This window comes from Rhincodon typus, chromosome 16 (genome assembly GCF_021869965.1).
Source record: "Rhincodon typus isolate 14 chromosome 16, sRhiTyp1.1, whole genome shotgun sequence".
NCBI classification, from domain to species: Eukaryota; Metazoa; Chordata; class Chondrichthyes; order Orectolobiformes; family Rhincodontidae; genus Rhincodon; species Rhincodon typus.
Window position 1 is genome coordinate 38,000,084 of NC_063347.1, and position 22,878 is coordinate 38,022,961.

The following is a 22,878-nucleotide window of genomic DNA, read 5'->3' on the forward strand; positions in this document are numbered from 1 at the left end:
TTTCTGGTTTAATCTGCTTTTGATGGTGTGAGTTGAGGCAAGAGCATTGACTAAAACACGAAGAGATTCTCCACTGATCTTCAATTATGGCTGAGAGTATTTGATATCCATTGTACCACTGACATTGAAGGACAGACTCATTTTGCAAACACAGTACAATGCCTCCTCAAAGTTTGACTGCTAATCAGGATTTTGTACTCCAGACCTGAAATCTGAAACCATAACCCTTGCTCAGAAATGGCAACCCTGTTAACATATTAATCCAAGGCACAGTGTTTCCACTAAGCTGGAAGAACAAGACCTCAATTTCCACTTGGACACTTTACAGTTTCTAGGACTCAGTATTGAGTTCAACAACCTCCGAGTACAATGTCTGTTGTTCATTTTCCTTGCAGCCCACCACCCTCCTCTGGACATAACTTGTTTGCATCTTGTTGACTTGGCTCCCAGCAGAGCAGATCTTTTTTGTTAATCGTTTTCACACTTTGATTTACGCCATTTTACACCTCCTTTGCCATATTCTCACTTCATTTTACTTTAGCTCTGGGTAATCTGTTCCACTTGCTCCTCCATTTTCTAGCTACATTCAGTTCTGAAGAGGAGTCACACTGGATTCAAAATGTTAACTCTGTTTCTCTCTCCACAGACGCTGCCACACCTGTTGAGTATCTCCAGCACTTTTTGTTTTTAAACAATTAAGCTAATTGCAAAATAATTGCATTGCCTGGATTTGAATGTTGAATTGCCAGAGCTTAGCACTGCTTGCGCCCATGGCTCTAACAAATTTAACAATACATAACTTTAGGTCGACAAACACTTCTGGCAAAGTAGGCTAAATCTTGTGTTTTATGCATCTAAGTTATAAAATACCTACATAAATCAAAGATGTGTCAAAATATTTGCATTTATTAATCTGGACATGCCTATGAATTATGGCAATTTCAACCTAAATGCTTTCCAGAGAATATCAGTCTTCCCATTTGCCTATATAGGACATTATGGTATTCTCGAGTGAATGGGGCTTTCAGCTTAAGATACATACTGCACATTACATAGCTATCAATGCCTTGGTATTGCAGTTGATACTCACAATGTATAATTTACACAAAGTCTTGGGAAATAATATTTCCTAGAAGTTGAGTATTATACCCTGTAGTATGAGTATTCTGGTACTGTGCGTGTCCCCTACATAACAGCCACTAGAACTTCATTTACTGAGGCAAGATTGTTATTTGAAGGATACTAATACAGTAGAAAAGTTACAAAGCACAAAATCTGAAATATATAACGCTGAATGAACTAATTTTAAGATCACGCTGTGCCCCTTTGTTCCACCAATTGCTGAATCGTAGCACAGACTGGGCATTTTACACTTTCAAATCACATCGAACATGCTAAAGCCTGTATACAGCTTCACAAACATGGATTCCTTACGTTATCTACCCTAATAAACAAACCAAACAAATTTCCGTGTGCTTTCAGTATAAAAAATCTAATCATGAGGACACAGTTAAAAAGTCATTTTCATTAGGAAATACATATCACAGATCATTGAAAGTTGTACATTCTGAAGACAGATGGGTGGATGGGTATGAACAGGATTGCAAGAGAGTGATTGTGAGTGTGTATTTGGAAGGCGAGAGCGTAGATGCCAGTCGGTGTAGGTGCTGGTTTGAGAAAGTCTAGCCATATGTGGGTGGGGTGACGTAAGTGTGCAAATGAGTGATGTGGGTGGGTGGGAGAGAGGATGTCGATCAGTGTGTGTGGGTGATTAAGCATGTGGATTGATAGGAGCAGAAACAAAGTTGCTGGAAAAACACAGCAGGTCTGGCAGCAACTGCAAAGGAAGAAACAGACTTAATGTTTCGGGTCTGGTGACCCTTCCTCAGAACAGTTCTGAAGAAGGGTCACTGGACCCCAAACGTTAACTCTGCTTTATCCTTCACAGATACTGCGAGACCTGCTGAGCCTTTCCAGCAATTTTGCTTTTGCTCCTGTTCCTGATTTACAGCATCCACGGTTCTTTCGGTTTTTATTGTGTGGATTGATAGGTATGCACGCAGGGGTCTTGGTGAGTAGGCATGTGAATCCAGGTGTGTGAATGTGTGTGGATGGGTGAGTTTGAGTGTGTGCATGGGGATGGGCACATTTGAGTGTGAAGGTGTGTGGATAAATGGGATTGGCATTAATTAATTTTATTTCCTTTACACCATCGTCTGCAGGTGGCAGGCCCTGTAAATCACAAAGCTTCGTTAAACCTGTTCCTTAGAACCAGGATGCTTTATGAACCAGTGGGTCATTTCATCTCTGTCACTTTATAATGGACAACTGTGTTTTTGTAGAGTTCAGGCACTTACCAATCCCATATTAAGAGCTTGTAGAGAGGTGCAAGAGCAATAATGGACCACTGTCAGAATCACAGAGAATGGCAATTATGACTTTAGTTAGGGAAGGAGCAGAAACTGAACCGGAGATATTCGACCAGGTTGTTTCAGAACTGAGAATGTGGTAAAAACACAGTTTAAAAAAAAACTTCAGATAGAAAAGGAAGGTTGGATTTGTGCTGCACTTTAGAAGGACAGATGGAGTTTTTGATAAAGAGTGGTTTTGAAAAGGAGGACAGTGCTTGAAAATAGGGAAGCATTTAGAAGTATCAACAAATGTCACTTCAACTGCACAACTAGCTACAGGTTCTGCGTCATTCAGCAGAGCTTCATCATTGACACACCAACAATCTCTCTCAATTAAGACTCGTACCTCTTTTATACTCTCATTTTACCCTCATACACATAGCACTGCTCCAAGCCACAGACCCACATCCTGGACATACTGCATGTTATTCAATCATGACAGCCAAATGTCCCAAAACGATTGCACCCAACTCCTGACACACTGCCCTGTCTCCTGCAGGACAAGGTGTTAACTGCAGGCAGCAGGAACTAATCTGCAGCAGACAGGAATTATTGCATGTCCTCACTCTAATGGAGCTCTCATTATTGGACCATACATGCCTGAGGTCTTGAAAAGTGGTGAAGCTGAAACCATCAAGGATGCTGCTAAATTCATACCTAATCCTCCACCTTACATTCCACATGTTGCCTGGCAGTATGGCTCTCATTATATGTCTACTGTTTGCTTTGTACATGGGCTGTGCACTGGAGGCAGGGTCCACGTGGTCAGTACATATCATTTGTCATCCAGTAGTCAGCCTCTGGTTGCTCATGGGGCATTGCTCAAATGTTGATACTATGACAGACTGGCACAGAGTAGAGGCATCAAATGATGCAGGGATACCGGGTTAGTTTTGCCGAGTATGGTCACATGCCAACTGGACACTGAAGGACTGGATCATTTGTAATGATGATGCATCTCTGAATTTACTCGTGGTAACCACAAAGCAACAAATCTACATTATGTGGAAACCTGCAACCAATGCAAAACTTTGCACTCAAACCACTTGCTTCTGACATATGTTCTGCCTACTCTGCATATTTCTGGCGTATGCTCCTAGCACCCATGTTACAACTGAACAAAAGTGGCATGCAGCGTGACCAACAGCAGAACTGTCTTGTGTGCGCAGAGGAAACGGCATTTTGGACTCAAACCAGCAACAGACTGGAAGCGGATGCACAAGTTGGATAGCTAGTCCACCCCCCTCCCCCAGCCACCCACACTTGACTGTCATAATTGTGACAGGTTGGTCAATTCCAAAATTGGCAGCTCAGCCACCATCAAGTAAAATAAGAGACTAACAGTGGAATTAATCAGGTTCCTGTCAGTTTAGTAACCTCTACATTATTTCAGTCTGTGGGTGGTGTGGTGTGGAGTGGAGAATGTTTCAACAGAGAATGTATGGAGAAGCGTGGAATTGCTAACACCGATTTCTGTTCTTTGGCAATTATCTACACTTGGGCACTGCAGAGCTGTCAATTTCAGAGGAATAAAGTCAGCAAAAGCTGATAATTCTACCATCATAACTAACACAAACTCCAAACCAGTAATTCAAAATAAAACAAAAGACATATCGGGGGATACACTTTGATTCAGAAATTGAACGATCACAGAAAAATGATGGCGTGGAGGACTCTTCTAGTGTAGCCTCAGGACAAGAAAGCCCAGATTCAAGTACTGCTTGGTCCAGAGGTATGCAATAATATTTCTGAACAGGTTTTTAGAAAATATCTATAAAATATGGTAATAGTAAACACTTGCTCTCAATGTCAATTTTTGTAACATACTGGAATAAATTCCTAACCACATAAATAAAGAAACTATCAGTTAGTGGTCTTCCTAGTTACCTTCCCAATCTGTGCTCATCAATGTGCCCCTCTCAGATGAACACCTGGGTGGCTGTGCTGCAATCAGGAATATGCCACACAGGGAAGAAGCAGGCTGTCTGTGAGAAATGTTTCCTATTACACATGTGCATGCATGGCTGCATGTCAATCTTAAAGAGACTGTGACGTGTAACAAGCCGGCTGTACACAGTCGACAGAGGTTGCAGTGAACGAGTGGTCAAATGAGAATGATTCATTGGCAAGCCGGAACAGTAATTGTAGTTAGGCTTTTTGATGATAGATGTTTTAGAAGTGAGTTCCTCCCTCATCAGCTTTCTAGATAAGTGCACTTCCTGGCAGCAATCCCCTTCATTGACTTTAAAATCATATTTGAATGAGTAACTCATGCTATAAACAAAATATCACAGGCATTGGAAGCTTGGAACAAAGAGAAAATGCCAGAAAAACTCAGTTCAGCTATGGTAGGACAAACAGTTAACAAATCAGGTTAGGTTCTGAAAAAAGGCAACCGACCTGAAAATTTAACTTTCACTTCCCATAGGTTCTGCTTGACCAATTGGTTATTTTTAAAATAGCATTCTGTTTTTATTTATTACTAAAGCTTTTCTATGGACCAACAATACAAAATCTACAGTCTGCTAATGAGAACCATTTCATGAATAGGCACCAGAAGGCTTTCAGAAATTTACAAAGGGCTTATTGTGAATCTATAGCTCAGAACAAACATCAGCTTCACTTAGACTATCAATCCAGAAATTAATGTCTGGGGACCAAGGTTCAAATCGCGCCACAGCAGATAGGGGAAATTGAATTCATTTAAAAGAAAATCTGGAATTAAGAAACTGCTGATGACCATGAAACCATTGCTGACTGTCAGGGAAAACCCATCTTGTTACTAATGTCCTCACATTAAGGAAATCTGAAGGAAATCTGCTACCCTCAACTGGTCTGGCCTACATGTGACTCCAGACCCACAGCAAGGTGGTTGTCTCAACTGCCTTCTGAAATGGCCTAGCAAGCCACTCAGTTCAAGGGCGATAAATGCTGGCTAGCCATTGATGCCAATGTGCCACGAGTGAATAAAAAACAGAATGTGCATGTAGCCCACAAAGAGACAGTTATAACTGGGAACTATATGGGTATCCATAGCAACACATTTGACTCGGACAAAATGAGAGGAGTCAAAGGAGTTATTGTTCAAAGACAGGGTGGTGATGGATGTGGGCTGTTCAAGCTTCTTTTCAAGAAAGTTTCAGAGAGTCTGCAGACTGTCCTGATGGGGGATGGAAGTGTAGAGGGATTGCACATTGAAACGGAGGTGACTAGGACCAGAAAAGTGGAAACTGTGGAACAGACATAAAGCAGCAGAAGAATCAGAATTGCAAGAATGAACAACATGGGAAAAGATAGAGTGAAGCTAGGAAGAAATAAGTTCAATGGAGCAGGAACAGACTGAAATGATGGGTCTGCAAGGTCTCTCCTGTCGCAGATTTTAGGGAGGAACTCATCTCTAAATGTTTTCCGATCACCATGTTCAGGGATGTTATTACACACCTCTGGAACTTGAACCTGGGTCTTCTGATTCAGAGGTAGGGGCCTTACCACTGTGCCATGACAGTCCTTGATGTTTTCTGATCAACCTGCTCAGAAACATTATGATACATCTCTGCATCTTTTCTGATGATGCCACATCAGGTCTTCAGCCGTGTCCGACCGGTCTCCTGCACTTCTGCCCGAACCCCGTTCCCCGCTTCCCCTCTTCCCCAATGAACAACATTGTCCCCTTGCCCTTTAAGTGATTTTGTGCTGCATTGGTAATGTCCCTATCTCTGGGCCAGGAGGTTCAAGTCCCACTTGCCACTGAGTGTGTCATTACAAGTGGATTGAAGAACCTAGATCTTCCGACTCAGAAGTAAGGGACACTATTCACTACACCATGGCAGCCCTTTTACTTCTGTCTGGAAGTGTTGTCACACACAATTCAACAGCCTTTTCTCTACCACTTAATCACCCGTGGGTATTTTTTCTTATCTATTAACTACCACCAACCACAAGAGCCCTTAATATAAAAATCTAATGAGCATCATCTGCTCTCAACCAATCCTGGATCTGATCTGTTGGAATCAAATGGGGTCTTGTGGCACAGTGGTAACTTCCCTACATCTGAGCCAGGAGGCCTGTGTTTAAGTCCCACCTATTCCAGAAGCGTGTAGAAACATGGGTGGCACGGTGGCCAGCACTGCTGCCTCACAGTGCCAGGGACTTGGCTTCGATTCCAGCCTTGGGCGATTCTCTGCGTAGAGTTTGTACATTTTCCCTACGTCTGCGTGAGTTTCCTCCAGGTGCTCTGGATTTCTCCCATAGTTCAGAGCTATGCAGGGTAGGTGGACTGGCCGTGCTAAATCACCCATTGTGCCCAGGGACGTGCAGGCTAGGTGGATTAGCCATGAGAAATGCAGGATTACAGGGATAGGACAAAGGATGGGTCTGGGCTGGATGCTCTTGGAGGGTCAATGTGGGCTGGATGCTCTTGGAGGGTCAATGTGGACTCGATGGGGCGAATGGCCTGTTTCCATTCTATAGGGATTCTGTGGTTCTACAATAACAGGCTGATTAGGAAAAAATAATTTTCTGTTTGAGTCTTAAAGGGACCTGCATTTCTAATACTGACAAGGATTTGTTGGTGTGTAACTATCGGGCAAACATGAAGACAAACAGTATCAAAGCATCCTGAGTGCATAAAATACTGTATTTAAAAAAAAAACGACAAAAGTACTGCTTCAATCTCTTATTGCTTGATTATCTAAGTAGTTATGAATATTAATTTTGTTGACAGGCGTTGATTATGTATTATCAGTTACTTAGTGCAGAATGAAGGGCTACATTAATCTGCTGCAACCTCAGGTTGTCTCAAGTCCACACTTGAATGAAGCACTTCAGATGAATGAATGAGTGAAAGAGATGTTTTGACAAAACAGGTTTAGTTTTTTGAATCCACATTAATCAAAACAGTCATCACTGTTATTTTTCAAATGTATTGTTTTGCAATACAATATTGAAACATGTCAAAACATAGTAAAAGATATTCAACAAAACTTCTACAGAGTTTTTAAATCAATTGTACTGCGCTGCTGAACTTGTATGTGAGAAATGCTAAAGACGCAAAGTTTATGGATTGGACTAGTGTAAATGTTGAGCAGTAGTCACAAATTTTTTGTCTCAGTTTCGTTAGATATTTAACTAGGCCTTCTTTAATAAATGGGAGAAAAAAAATCATATAATGTCTTTTAAAATAAATAATCAATTAAAATCAATTAGGTTATACGAAGGTCTTGAAGTCAGGTTGATAATAGAATAAGAAGCACCTTTTTAAATGTTACCAGTAACCTTCTGGCACTTGGTGGCGGCAAAGAACTATGAGCTGAGTATTATACTCCGTCTGAAATTTAAATAGACAGCACCTTAGCTTTATTTCAAAGTGTCACCTCTTAAAAGCTAGTATTTGTGGATATTGCCATTATCCAGCTTTTCCTCCTAAAGAGGTCAACAGTACTGTGTAAATAGAGTGTCAGATACTGTTTATAATAGTGATAATGATAACACTATTCTATTTACTGAAGGTGACTCTTTACAGCTAAACAGCAAAAATGCACATTACTTTCTGATCAAATCGTTCTCTCCACTCCCTTTTCTACAGCAGCACGTCATAATTCTCTTAACTCAATGTAAAAAAAAACAAAGGTGAGAGGGAATAGAGCTGTAAAAACACTACATCATTCACGATGATTTTTCACATTTTATATCAGCAAAAACTCAATTTTATAACTGCCTAATCTTTTTTTAATTCAAATTCCAAACATTTTTATTTGCAAATTTTCACAACACATTGAGTTTAATTTTAAACAATTCTCTCTTGGGAAAAGAAACTTATAATGCACTAAGTCTTGAGTTCATCCTGACTCTCTTAGTTTGATCATTTTCATTTGGCAGTTAGTAACGAATGTTCAAATAATTAAACTACGTTTGTCACAATGAAAACATTTAGATAATGCATCTGACTGGATCTGGCACTGATAACACGCAATTTCAAAATCCTCAAAGTGAGCAAGTTCGTAGAGAATTAACGTCACATTAAAACCACAGCATCAATTGAATTAATACAGTCAAAAGTTGGGAGATTTATTTCAGGCTGTCAATAGTGTTATTTAAAATAGAGAATTATAAACTCACACACTAGGTGGTGTGAGAGGCCTATACAGGAACACAACTTTAAAATCTCCTTGCTTGCTGACATGGAAGAACAGGTTAGTCTTATTGTGTGGTACTGCTGAAATACAAGTATAGATTGCTGTTGAAAACTTTCCTTTCTTGTATTTTCCAATTTCAAAACAAAGGTACCTGTTTCTTGTTTTCTCCCAGGAGATTACACGGGTCTTTGTGGGGCATTAGAAATTAGCTACATGCCAAATATGATGCAAAATTAAATACACTTTTAGCTTGAAATAGGTTAGTATTCTGACCTTTATTTTCCTACACTGTGTTTTGTTTCCCTAGTAACAAAACAGCAGAATGATTATTTTTAGGGATGACAATATACCTGCCATAAAAATAGGCCCATTGTCAGACACTGCCTCAGCAATTGTGGTAGAAAATGGACAGATACTTAAAGCAATTAAGATATCACAAAACAATAAGCCAAAGAACTATGGATGTTGGAAATCAAACACAAAATCATTAAATTCTGGAAAACCTCAGCGGGTCTGGCAGCATCTGTGGGCAAAAAGCAGCAGTTTAAGCTTCAGTGACCCTTCATCAGAACGGGGTGAGTCTGAGCTGGAGGCAGTCACTTAAGAATGCAAAGTGGCTGTAGAAACGAGTTTTTGGCAAATACCTTGTCAAACACCAGGAGTGGCAGCAAAATTAATGACGATGAACAAGAAGAAAGACTGGAATGGAAATCTTGTTGGAAAGAGAATTTTTTCTTCGTGTTCTGAAGAAGGGTCACTGGACCCGAAACGTTAACTCTGCTTTCTCGCAACAAATGCGGCCAGACCTGCTGATGTTTTCCAGTGATTTATAATTTTATTACAAAACAGCGTTCGGCTTTTCACAATTAAAGTGGCTTTTGTGAACAACATCATAGTTCAAAAGTCTGATAAAGAATTAGAAGAATACACCGAATAACCATTATATATATATTAAATATATAATTAACAGGCTTTATAAACAGCTTTGCCATAAATAAGTGGTGATAGGACAGACATGGATTAAGAAAAACCGAAAGAACTGCGGATGCTGTAAATCAGGAACAAAAACAAAGTTGCTGGAAAAGTTCAGCAGGTCTGGCAGCATTTGTGAAGGAGAAAATGAAGGAGAAAACAGAATTAACATTTCGGGTCCGGTGACCCTTCCTCAGAATTCTTAGATTAAGAAAACTTCTGTAAATTAGCTTTGAGGTTGAGGGTATGGAAATTTTTTTTGGAACAATGAAAATGTCAAGGTAGGGCAGCTTGAGGTGTGATAAGGATGAGTCATTGATCAAGACCCGAAGGTATATGCAAAGGCTCAAAAAGCAAAAGGCATTAAAAGGTAGGTATTTTATCCAATAGCTTAAACAAAGAACTTGATACTTTAGAAGGTATTTTTGGAGTACTTAAATCTTTAGAGGATAAAAATACCTTGTCAACAACCCAGTGGCATCCTGCCTGTAAAAGTTCTTAAAGGAAGATACTCTGGAAGACGTCAATGCAACAGGCAGTGAAGATGTGTCCTCCATGCTAACCCTCTTGTATATCACCACAAAAAGGAAGGAAAAGGAGGATAGGAAGGAAAGAAGGGAAAGGAAAAGGAAAGAAAGAAAAATGGTTGGACATGTCAGCTATCCTTCCCAATATAAACTTACGTTTTGCAGTCTGACCCCTAATATTATATCCAATCTTAAATTCTGGTTAAAGTTAATATCCCAACATATTGCTTGCAGTTGATCCTGACAGTGATAACATCAACCATCTTTTAAAAGATTAAAATTAATAAAAAATTTAGGTGGGAACTGAATATCTTATGATGGCATCACAACTGTCTGAGACAAGATAGATTGATCAGGAGATAGATACACAAATTAACAAAAACTTATGTTTATTTAGTATCTTTAATAAAATAAAATAAAATGCTTCATAGTTTGCTCAGAGAAAAATGTAACAAGCCAAAGAAAAAATATTAGATAAGGTGACCAAAAGCTTGGTCAAAGAGTGGGTTTTAAGGAAGGAGTGAGATGGAAAGACAAAGTTTGTCAAGCAGGGAATTTCAGAGTGTGCCGAAGATATAGCCACCTATGATAGAATGAACAATCAAAGCAATGCGGAGAATTGCAACTGAAAAAATTTACATAAAATGAAAACGGTGATGCCATGCAGCGCTAGAAATATTAACCTCATAAATATAAACTAAAGGAGCAAATTAAAATCAGCAAGATATGTGGGTCTTAGCTTGCGATAGCAGATGGGCAGCTCAGTTTTGCTACAGCTGAAGTTTATGGATGGTGGACAATAGTTGGTCAGGAGAGTTTTGGAACTAGATGATGCTTTCACAAAGTTGGTGTCTCAGTTAACTCCAAGATGAGCTTTAACCACATATCCACTCTATCACCAAAATGGTCACATTCCACCTCCATGGAATGGCCCAACTCCAGGCTGAAATTCTCATCCCTATGTTTATCATTACTTCTAGATGGGACTTTTCTAATCCTCTCCTGGCTTGTCTTCCCTCTTGCTCTCCATTCTTTGCAAACTGGGGTGCACCCAAAACTCTAACTCCCATCCTAACTCCCATCAAGTCCCATTCATTCATAACTCTTGTGCTTGCTAACTTATACCGGCTCTGTGCCGGAATTGTTTTCAAATCCCTCAATAGCTTCACCTCTCGATATCTCTGTTTGGTCACTGGTGGCCATGCCCTCAGGTGCTTGTGCTCTAGATTTTGCAATTGACTCTGTAAGCCTATCTGCCTCTCTCTCTCTCCTCCTTTTAGATATGTCTAAACCTACCTTCGTTGCTGCACGTTTGATGATCTGTCCTACATTTTTCTCATGTGTCTTGGTGTCAATTTTTGTTTAACTGCACTCCTGTGAAATGCCTTAGAACATTTTACTCTGTTAAAGGCCCTGTGGAAATGCAAATACATTTTTGCTCCTGGATGTGATTGTGGGTTTTAACAGCAGATGGGTTAAGACAAGAACAAATGTGGGGAACATTATGGAGAGGGTACGGGGATTGAACATTTTTATGTTTATTAGGTCAGGTGAAATACGATGCTGAAATTACAAACAGACGGTTCAGCCTGCGATGACGAGGAAGGAGTTGGAATTGGTAGGCAGGGAGTTTGTGGCAGAACTGAATACAATAGACAGATGAGCTACAATTCTCCTACTGTCAGTACATGTGTGCAAGTTCACTACACACAGTGGTAGGGAAACTATCACAGAAAATTTTGAAGTAGGGAATTAATCTCCATTTAGAGAGGCAAAATTGATCAGGGATAGTCAGTATGGCTTTATCAGAGGGAGGTCACACCTAATAAATCGGGTTGAATTTTTCAAAGTGGTGACCAAGTGTATAGACACCAAAAGAACTGCGGTTGCTGTAAATCAGGAACAAAAACAAAGTTGCTGGAAAAGCTCAGCAGGTCTGGCACCATCTATGAAGGAAAAAACAGAGTTAACGTTTCTGGTCCGATTCTGAGGAAGGGTCACCAAAACCCGAAATGTTAACTCTTTTTTCCTTCACAGATGCTGCCAGACCTGCTGAGGTTTTCCAGCAACTTTGTTTTTGTATAGATGTGGGTAGCGAATTTGATGCAAGGCATTTGACAATGTCCCAAATTGGAGACTGATGAAGATAAAAACACATGGGATCCGGGGTAACGTGACAAAATTGGCTTCGTCTGTGTGCAGATAACAAGGTGTAGAGCTGGATGAACACAGCAGGCCAGGTAGCATCAGAGGAGCAGGAAAGCTGACGTTTCGGGTCTGGACCCTTCCTCAGGAAAAAACAGAGTTAATGTTTCAGGTCCGGTTCTGAAAAAGGGTCCAGGCCCGAAACGTCAGCTTTACTGTTCCTCTGATGCTGCCTGGCCTGCTGTGATCATCAGCCCTACACCTTGTTATCACAGACTCTAGCATCGGCAGTTCCTACTATCTCTTAGTCTGTGTGCAGTTCTGGTCACTGCATTATAGGGAGGATGTGATTGAACTGGATGGGGTGTGGGGGAGATTCACCAGGATGTTGCCCGGGATGGAGTGCTTTAACAATGAAGTGAGGCTGGATAAGCTCGGGTTGTTTTTCTTTGGAGCAGAGAAGGTTGAGGGGGGACCTGATGGAAGTGTATAAGGCATAAGGGACATTGACAAGCTGAATAGAATACAGCATATCCCTTTAGTTGAAGGGTCAATAACATGGGGACACACTTTTAAGGTGGAAGGCAGGAAGTTTAGCAGAGATCTGAGGAAAAACGTTTTCACCGAGAAGGTGGTGGGAGTCTGGAATTCCATGCCTGGGAGGGTAGTTGAAATGCATCACCTCACAACCATTAAAATGTACTTGGATAGCACCTGAAATGTCACAACAAAGCTATGAGCATAACACTGCAAAGCCAGGCCAGTGTAGATGTAGATAACACAGTATGGACCTGGAAGAGCAGAGCAGGCTAGGCAGCATCAGAGGAGCAAGAAAATTGACGTTTTAGGTTGGGACCCTTCTTCAGAAATTTTCCTGCCTGTCCTGCGTGTTATCTCTGACTCCAGCATCTGCAGCTCTTGCTATCTCCCAGTATAGATGTAGTACAGTTTTGGTTGTACAAATGTGATGGGCTGAGGGGTCTCTTCTGTATGATTCTATGTTTCTGAGTTGGAAACTCCAAAGCTATTGGAGGTGGTTCAGGAACAGGAAACATTGCAGGAGGTACTGCAGCTACAGTTGGATAGCTAAGAGTAGAACCAAGTGGCTGTAGTCTCACTGAGCTGGGCAGTGGAGGAAAGGTACCATAGCATGATTTTGTGGTCAACTGTGCCAAATACCATTGACAGACTGAGGAGAACAAGGCACAATGATGGACCACAGTCACAATCACAGAAAGAGTGATTTTTGTTGGGGATTTTTCCATTGCTGTAGATATTTTTCTCAAAAGACATTAATCAAACGCTTATTAGAATCATAAAAATAACTTAGCACACACATTTGGCCCATTGTGTTGTGGCAGTTTTTGATTGTGTCACCGACTTAATTTCATTTCTCTTCTCTTTTCAAATAATCCTCTTTTACCCATCATTTATCAAATTCCCCTTTGAAAGTAGTTAATAAATCCACTTCTACTATCCTTTCAGGCAGCGAATTCCTTCTCATCTCAAGTCATAAATTGCCTACCTGTTCATCTGAGATTTCATGCCCTGGTTCCAGATCGCACAGCCAAGGGAAACTCCCTCTACCCTGCTGTGCTCTGTAGGAGTCTATATGGTTCAATGAGACCACCTCCCATTCTTCCAAATTCTAGATAACATAGACACAGTTTCCTCACGGTCCCTTCATAGCACATCCCGGGGATCAGTCTCGTCAGTGTTCATTGTACTCTCTTTATGAAAGTATATCGCCCTTTAGGTAAAGAGACTAAGGCTGTGTGTAATACTTCAAGGTCTCACCAAGGTACCGTACAATCTCAGAACAACTTTACTCCCATACTCAAATCCTCCTGCAATAAACATACTCTTTCAAAACCATTCATGACTTTTAGTACCTCCAAAAGTCATGTGAATATAAGACCATAAAACAGAGGAGCAAAGTAGGCCATTCAGCCTACAAATCTTTTCAGTCACTCATTGAAATCATTGCTGATTTCATAACCCTCAACTCCACCATCCTACCTTTTCCCCATAACCTTGATTCCCTTACTGATTAAAAATGTGTCTATCTCAGCTTTGAATATACTTAACTACCCAGCCTCAAAAGCCTCCTGCGGTAAAGAATTCCACAGATTCACCACCTCCCACTCAAGAGAAGAAGTTCTTCATCTTTGTCTTAAATACACGACCCTTTATTCTGAGATTACGCCCTCTGGTCCTAGACTCTCCCACAAGGGCAAAAACCTCTCTGCTTCCCACCTGTCACGTCCTGTAAGAAATGTTTCAAAAAGATTGCCTCATTCTTCTATGAGGTAATGAGTACAGGCCTAATCCAGTCACCCTCTTCTCACAAGACAGTCCCTCCATACCTGGTATCAGCTTAAAGTAAACACTCTTTGGATTGCTTCCAATGCTGTACATTTTCCCTTAGATACAGGGCCTACAGCTTTCATAATATTCTCGCTGTGGTCTGGCTACTGCCTTGTACATTTGATCAAATCCTCCCTACTTTTATATTTCATTGCCTGTTAATAAAGACCAACATTCCATTTGCCTTCCCTATTACCCATTGAATTTAGATGCCAGCTTCTTTTGTGAATCATGGATGAGACTCGCGAATCCCTCTGTTCTGTTCCTTTCTGCAGTTGATCTTTATTTAAATAACATGCAGATCTATATACTTCCTGCCAAAGTACACAATATCATATTACCCTGCATTATATTGCATCTGTCCAAGTTTTTGTACTCACTTAACATGTCTATATTTCTCAGTAGACTCTGTGTCATTCACACCACCTGTCTTCTAATCTACTTTTGTGTTATCTGCAAACTTGGCTACAGTACATTCACTTTCCTCATCTAAGTCATTATTATATATATAGTAAATAATGGTAGCTCCAGCACTGATCATGTGGCACACCTATCTACAAGTTGCTAACCTGAACATGTCTCCTCTTCCCAACACACTGTATTATATTAGTTAGCCATATTTCTACCTATACTACCTCCAGCACCATGCATTATTTGGAAAAGAATGGGCTTATTAGGGAGAGTTGGCATGGCTTTACGTAGAGGAGGTCTTGTCTCACAAATTTGATTGAGGTTTTTGAGGAAGTGAAGAAGATTATTGATGAGGGTAGGGTAGGGCAGTAGATGTTCTATACATGGAATTCTAAAGCATTTGACAAGGTCCCTTATGGTAGGCTGGTCCAGAAGATTCAGTCACGAGATCCATGGCGAGTTGGTAAGTTGGACACAAAATTGGCTTGGTCCTGGAATATAGAGGGTACTTGTGGAGGGATATTTTTCTAATTGAAGGTCTGTGATCAGTGAAGTTCCGAAAGAACCTGTGCTGGGACCCCAGTGTTTGTAATATACATAAATGGTTTAGGTGGTCTGATTAGTAAGTTTGCAGATTACACAAATTTTTGATAAACTTGTGGATAGTGAGGAAGGTTGTCAAAGGATACAGCAGGATATAAATCAGTTGGAAAGTTCAGTGGAGAAATAGCAGATGGAGTTTAATCTGGACATGTGTGAGGTGATGCATTTTCAGAGGTTAAATGCAAGAGGAATGTATACAGTAAACGGCAGGAGCATTGATGCACAGGGGGATCATGGGGTGCAAGACCATAGCTCCCTGAAAGTAGCAACACAGGTGGATAAGGTGGCAAAAAAAGGTGATGGCATGCTCGTCTTCATCAAGTTTAAAAGTTGGTAAGTCATGTTGCAGCTTTCTAAAACTTAAGTTAGGCCACATTTGGAGTATGTGTACAATTCTATTTGGAGGCTTTGGAGAGGGTGCAAAAGAGATTTACCATGATGCTGCCTGAATTGGAGTGTATAAACCATAAGGAGAGGTTAGACAAACTTGATTTGTTTTCACAAGAGTCTCGAAGGCTGAGGGGCCACCTGCTGGAAGTATATAAAAATTCTGAGAAGCATGGACTGGTTGGATAGTTGGAGTCTCTTTACCAAAGTGGGACTGTCAAAAACTAGGGGGCATAGGTTTAAGGTGAGGGGGCGAAAACTTAAAGGAGATGTTCAGGGCAAGTTTTTTTGTTTTGCACAGAGGGTGGTAGAAGCAGATACTACAGCAACGTTTAAGAGGCGTTTAGACTGAAGCATGAACAGGCAGGGAATACAGGGTTACGCACCGTGTGCAGGCAGATGGGACTAGTTTAGAATGGCATCATGTTTGGTGCAGACATGGTGGGCCAAAGGGCCTGTTTCTGTGCCCTACTGTTATATGTTCAGGTTTTTTGGTAATAAGTACGGAACTGATTGAATGTGAATGAACTGGAGATTAGCAGGCACAAAGGAGAAAATAGCAATCCAAAAAGACATGATAAAGCAAGTGAAACAGTCTGTGCACTTAGCCATTGTTTGCTGACAAAGGTAGGAGTGAGGTTGACATGCATGCAGGACTGGCAGTAGCCAGGATATCCTTTAATCAATCACACTGACAGTTGTGGCTCCATGACTTTCTAATCTATCAGAACACAACATGAATGAACATGGTTAAAAATAGGCTTTTCAATCTTGTGTAGAAAATTGGGTTGTTTGATATAAAACAGTATTGTTTGTCTCATTTGCAGTTATGTGCAAAATCCTTGATCTCATCCCCATCCTATTTTTTCCCCTTTTATATGACAGAAGAGTAAAGTAAATAGATTTACCAAAACTTTAATTCAGCCATTTGTACGCTTTCCTAGTCGGATTGTACTAATTACCCTTTATTGGCTGGAACATCAATTCACACTATTTCTCTTTAGCTCATAACAACTTGCACAAGTGTGTGTGGTGATCTTTAGCTTCTGAAATATTTGCGCTTAGTGTAGCGTTAGAGAGGAGTTATCGGTCTTCATTCTGAGGCAAATTATGATTTTGTTGAGCTACTACTTTGTGACCAGGCTGAGAAAGGGCTAGCAGAAATTCAATATCTGACTGATAATTTAAAAAGTCAGTTGCCTTTAGGTTTTCACCAGATCGGTCCTTAATCTCCATAGTTAAGTTATTGAAGTCTGAATTTTTCATAAAAGAGATAAATAGGAATTGCATTTGATATTTCTCCTTAAAATAAAAAAAATTATAACAAAGGTTTTCAGATATACAAGGCGCTGGTGAGACCACATCTCAAACACTGTGTGTAGTTTGGTTTCCTTATTTATGGGAGATTGTAAATACATTTAAGGCAGTTTAGAGGAGATTTACTAGATTGATATCTGGATTGTCTCATAAGGAAAGAGTGGACAGATTGGGCTTGTTTTTACTGGAGTTTAGAAAAGTGAGGAGTGGACATGACTGAAATGTATAAGATCCTAAATGGTCTTGACAAAGTGGACATGGAAATTAATTTTCTTCTCGTGGGTACATCCTGAACGTGCGTGTGCGTGTCTGTGTCTGTGTCTGGGGGAGGGGCGGGGGTGTCACCATTTAGGACACAGATGAGGAGAAACTGCATTCTATCAGAGTTGTGACATTGCGAAACCGTCTGCCTCAGAAGACCGACGGCTGAGGTAGATATTGAATATTTTTAAGACAGAGATAGATTTACTTTTGTTCGCCAAGGAATCAAAGGTTATCAGAAGTAAATAGAAATGTGGAATTTGAAACACAAACAGATCTGCATAATCTTATTGAAGGCAGACAGGTTGAAAGGGCTGAATGACCCATTTCTCCTCATTCAATTGTCTGTACTTAAGTTATAAAAGGAAAGCAGTGAATATAACGTATTTGGATTTTTAGAAGGCATTTGATCAGGTACCACATATTAGACCACTTAATAGAGTAAAGCCTACAATGCTGAATGAGCATGGATACAGAATTGGTTAAAAAATAGGAGAGAGAGAGTTGGGACAAGGTGGGCATTTTCAGGAAGCCAATCTGAAAATAAGGGGTTACATATTTAAGATAGAGATGTGGATGAAATTCTTCTCTGAAGGTAGTGAATCTATGGAATCCCGTACAAGAGGGCTGTTGAGGCTGGTTTATTAAGCATATTCAAGGCTGAGATAGACAGATTTTTATTCAGTGGGAATCAAGGGTTATGGGGAAAAGGCAGCAAAGTAGAGTCAAGGATTCGCAAATCAGCCATGATCGCATTAAGTGGCGGAGAAGACTCAACGGTCTGAACGGCCTACTTCCTTATGGTAGTTTCTATTTCTGTTTGAGATCACCCCAAAGCAAATGTTGTCATAGAGATGAGCTGTGAAGGCAGGAGGTTATTTTGATTAAGTTATTGAGTCATACAGCATGGAAACAGATCCTTCAGTACAAATTGTCTGTGCTGAGCAGATATCCTAAACTGATCTAGTCCCATTTGCCAGCATGTGGCCCATATCCTTCTAAACCCCCCTGTTCATGTACCAATCCAGACGCCTTTTAAACATTGTACTTGTACCCGCCTCCACCACCTCCTCCAGCAGCTGATTTTATATTTGGTTGTTTGCTGATAGAAGCACTAAATTTGGTTTGGGAACAGAGGTAGTTGCAGATTTGGTCTTGTGTGGGGAGAGCCAAAGGAAATTAATATTAATCAAGCCTGTGTTTAAACAGATAAAATAATAACCTTATTGTTCACTGTGTGGAATGTGGAAATGGCTCAAGTTGAGTTTGGAACTTATGAGGGGGAGAAAAGGTGGAAAATTTGAGGCAAACTAGGGTAAGAAATTTATAATAGTCCATAAAGCGTTTTGGCAGAAGCGGTTAACGGGGGTTAGCTTGGAAGTTGTGAGCAGACGGTTGGTTATCTGCCAGCAACTTATACAAGAAACTGAAGCACCCACATTTGTATCAAATGAAAGTTGGAGGGCTGCTTTGTAAAAGAGCCAATGGAAGGAACCCCATAAAATATTTCCGCAGAAAACATCCTGAAACAGTGAGAAGAGCTGAATTGAATAATGGCAGAGATAGTACGAACTGCTGATGCTGGAGAATCTGAGATAACAAGGTGAAGAGCTGGACGAACACAGCAGGCCAAGCAGCATCAAAGGAGCAGGAAGGCTGATGTTTCGGGCCTAGACCCTTCTTCAGAAAAAGAATGATGGCAGGTTGTGGCATATCTTTTGGGTCAGTTCTTAAAGAAGTGAATGAACCTTCAAGAATATAGTAATAGAATTCTTGGGTTGTGAAGGGTGGTGGAAGAGGGAGGGTAGGGGAGGGACTATTCAGCATAACTCTGGCAAGTTGGAGCATAAAATTAAGGCACCTTGTGCTCCTTGGTTGATTGCATTGAAATTAGAAACTGATAACTGTAACGGCTTCAATGTGTCCTGATGATACTTACATAGTATTTCAGTGATCAAATAGCTCTCTGGGGGCCATTTAAACCATCCTGCAGGAAAATGATAGGATCAGATTGATTGTCCGTTTCACAAACTGCCCTATTAACTTTCCATTGACTCTATGCCAGATGGGATTGTAGTTGGGAGGAGCACAAGAATTTGGAATCAGAAGGATGTAGGTTGGAATGCAAGTTGAACGAGGTTGTGGGTATGAACAGACCAATTGTTAACGAGAATAGGATTTTGTAATTAACGAAGGTGAACTGGAAATTGAAGAACAGGGAACGCTGGAGGCTGGCAAGAACAGATGTGGTAGGCAGGAATTCATGTAGTCAAAATACATAAGGAAGGAAAATTTTAGGCAAGCCGGAACTTAGCTGGTGCAGTTAAGGATTCATGAGACAAATCAAGCCTGGAAGCAAAAGAGGCAACATGGAAAAAGATTTTAATAGCAGCATTGGTATGGATATTGGAGGGATATGTGATTTGAAGCTTAACTTAGGATCAAACAGCATATTCCATTTTTCCCACTACCAGGTTCAGGATCAGTCAACAGCCAGGAAGCAGTCTGCCATCAAGGACACAACTATAACAACTTAGTGGGAGCTGAGCAGGGTTTAGTTTTGGTACAGGGGAGCTGTGCTTTTATCGTGTTAATTTGGAGACAACTCTGAATTATGTCAGTCAAATGCTCTGGTTGTGAATATTAGAGTCAAGCAAACCTAAAATAATTGATATGAGACAAAGAAAAAAACAAAATCCAAACTGAACTTATTCTATTCTACATAGAAAAATAAAACATGTATGGTATGTGATTTGACTTGGCACATGGAAATTTGAGGAAAAATTTAACACACCGTTCTCCACATGAATGGAATAACCTGAAATTGGAATGAAACGGATTTTGAAACTGCTATGGTGGTTAACAAGTTATTGGGCCACATTTCAGGGGTCAGATAACATTGAAATAGTTTTGAATTTTTTTTGCCCTAAAACAGAATTTAAACCATTTCTGTAGAGCACGTCACTGAACATCAGACTTGTAAAATCAATCGAAGTGTCAATCATCCATAGAACCAGCTGCACTGCATCCAATACATATCAGCTCTTTTGAAGAAACAGTAAGCACAGGTAAAACAATCTTTATATTACAATATCCCAGTGCTTAACCTCAGTTATTTTATCAGTCTCCTCAGAAATTAAGAAGATCTGTCCACCTTGATGAAATACCCAACTCTTTAAAGTTGCAGCTTTGTACAGGGTTTCATGTACTAAACAATGGCTGGTAAAGGCATTATACAACACATATTCTGATATTAACACTACTGTTCTGTTCAGTAATGTGTAGAAAAAGAAAGAGGTTTATTGATTTGGCTTATGCTTGATAAACAGAACTAAAGTGAATTTCTAGCCATATGACTCCAGAATGCTTTTTTAAAAAGTCTTCTGAGCAACTTCTGCTTGTGAGTTTATATCTGATTTTTATATAAATGTGAGGCTGGTTAATTATATCATTTACAAGTGTTATGCAATGACACTGTTGTCAAGGGAGTTAAGAGTAAATATCATCTCATAGTTCCAATTCAAAAGATCTTGCTAAAGACTGATGTGCTGTCTCATTTATGTAACTTGTCTGAGTAACATCAATTTTGATGGTCCTAGAAATCTACATTTTACTAGCCTTGGGAATATTGCATAAGCATGTATTTATATCTAAAATCTTTAAAGATACTTAATTATTTACAAATCATGCAGTTAGCGTTTTTACTTAAAACAAACAAGAAGTACTTCAAAATTCTCAGGAATCCATAATATATGAGCACATTCATGCCAATAAAAAGTTGTAGATTTAAAAATATGCACAATTGTGAACAAGTTGGAGGGGATTAGTGTGTGAATGGTGAACTGTGATACATTGCTAATGCTGCAGGCTGATTAGCGAGAATTGGTAAGTATTCCTAGCCTTTAAAGAAAAAAAGCTCTTCAGTTTGTGTTTAGGTCTCTACTGTTTTTTACCCTTTTTCTTAAAATGCCTTGTTTAAGTAGAAGATTGATACTGGTGTACAAAAAATTTATTACAGTAAGGTGTAAGGAGCTAGGAGTGTGTAAACAGCAGGTTATTAGTCAATAAATTAAACAAAATCCAAGGGTGAATGAGCAAGGTGATGTGCTACTCCTGCAGCATGAGAGCGCTGCTGGACACTAAGAATTTCCAGGGTGAACACGCCTGTGGTAAGCGTTCGCATCTTGGGGAACACTTAATCTGAATTAAGGAGCTGGAATCTGAGTTGCAGACATTGCACTATATCAGGGAGGGGATGAAAGTGCCTGGGACACTTCGCTATAAAAGGTGGTTACACTTTCAGACTAATTCAAACTTGGTCTGTGATCAGGACAGGAGGGTGTGACTAAAGGTGAAACAGATAATGGGACCCATGAATAGCATTCAAGGAGCCAAGTTCCTTTAGTGCCACTTTTTCAGAAAAAAATTAAGTCAAAAGCACCTCAGGTCCAACTTGTTGAATGACCTTTTAATTAGCTGTGGGCCTTTTGCTGCTAACACTTGTTCTTTCAGGAGTCAAATTAGGATAACATAAATTGTCCAACAAATAGACAATGTAAGTATTTACGCATTGCATCAGCAATTGATCTATATGAATGTGTGATCTTGTCCTTTCAAGCTCTTTGGGTGCACGTATGGAATTCACCACCATCTCCATTCCAGATGCATGACACTGTGTGGCCAATGGCACCTGCTACACTCCTATGATAGAGCTATATTTGCATGGAGCTACTGGAAGTGATGCCAAACGAGGACATCTGGTGAATAGCTGTGCCATAACGTGTCAACAGCTTGACTCTATCTGCTAGCAAGGTAGATGTATCTGGTTGAACTTAATGTTAGCCAAAACCTGAATTCAGAGAAGTCAGTTCACTAAAGAAACTTATTCAGCATTTCGAGCTACGTAAATTGTAAGGTGCTTCCCCTTAGGAGTTTTCAATCTAGCAGAACTATCTCAGGAAATTACAGCAGAAACAACTTGTTTAAGTTGACCAATATCAGCACATAGAATCCTAACTTTAGAATTTTAGAATATTGTTATCTGTGGATTCTTGACTAAGTATGAGACTACAAGCTTTTAATACTTGCTTATAAATATTTATTTTGTGAACCAATTCTGTATTACATTATGGTAATGACTCCTTTGTCATGGAGTTCAAGGTCAATCAAAACTTGTCGTCAAATGATCATTCTACATTAAGCATACAGTCTTCAAATCCACCTTAAGAAACAATTAACTCAAACAAATATAGCAAGATTATACTCACAATCCAGTGTAATTTCTTAATAGATTGATGTATCTTTGTCTCAACCTTTCTTTAAGATTGAGGAAATCTTTTTTTT

The 22,878-nt window shown here is 40.0% G+C and overlaps 1 protein-coding gene across 1 annotated transcript in view; it reads right to left on the reverse strand.

The window, feature by feature from the left end:
* Window positions 1-22,878, reverse strand: part of suclg2 (succinate-CoA ligase GDP-forming subunit beta) — a 186,672-nt gene that overhangs the window by 6,424 nt on the left and 157,370 nt on the right. The gene's annotated exons all lie outside the window — the stretch shown is intronic.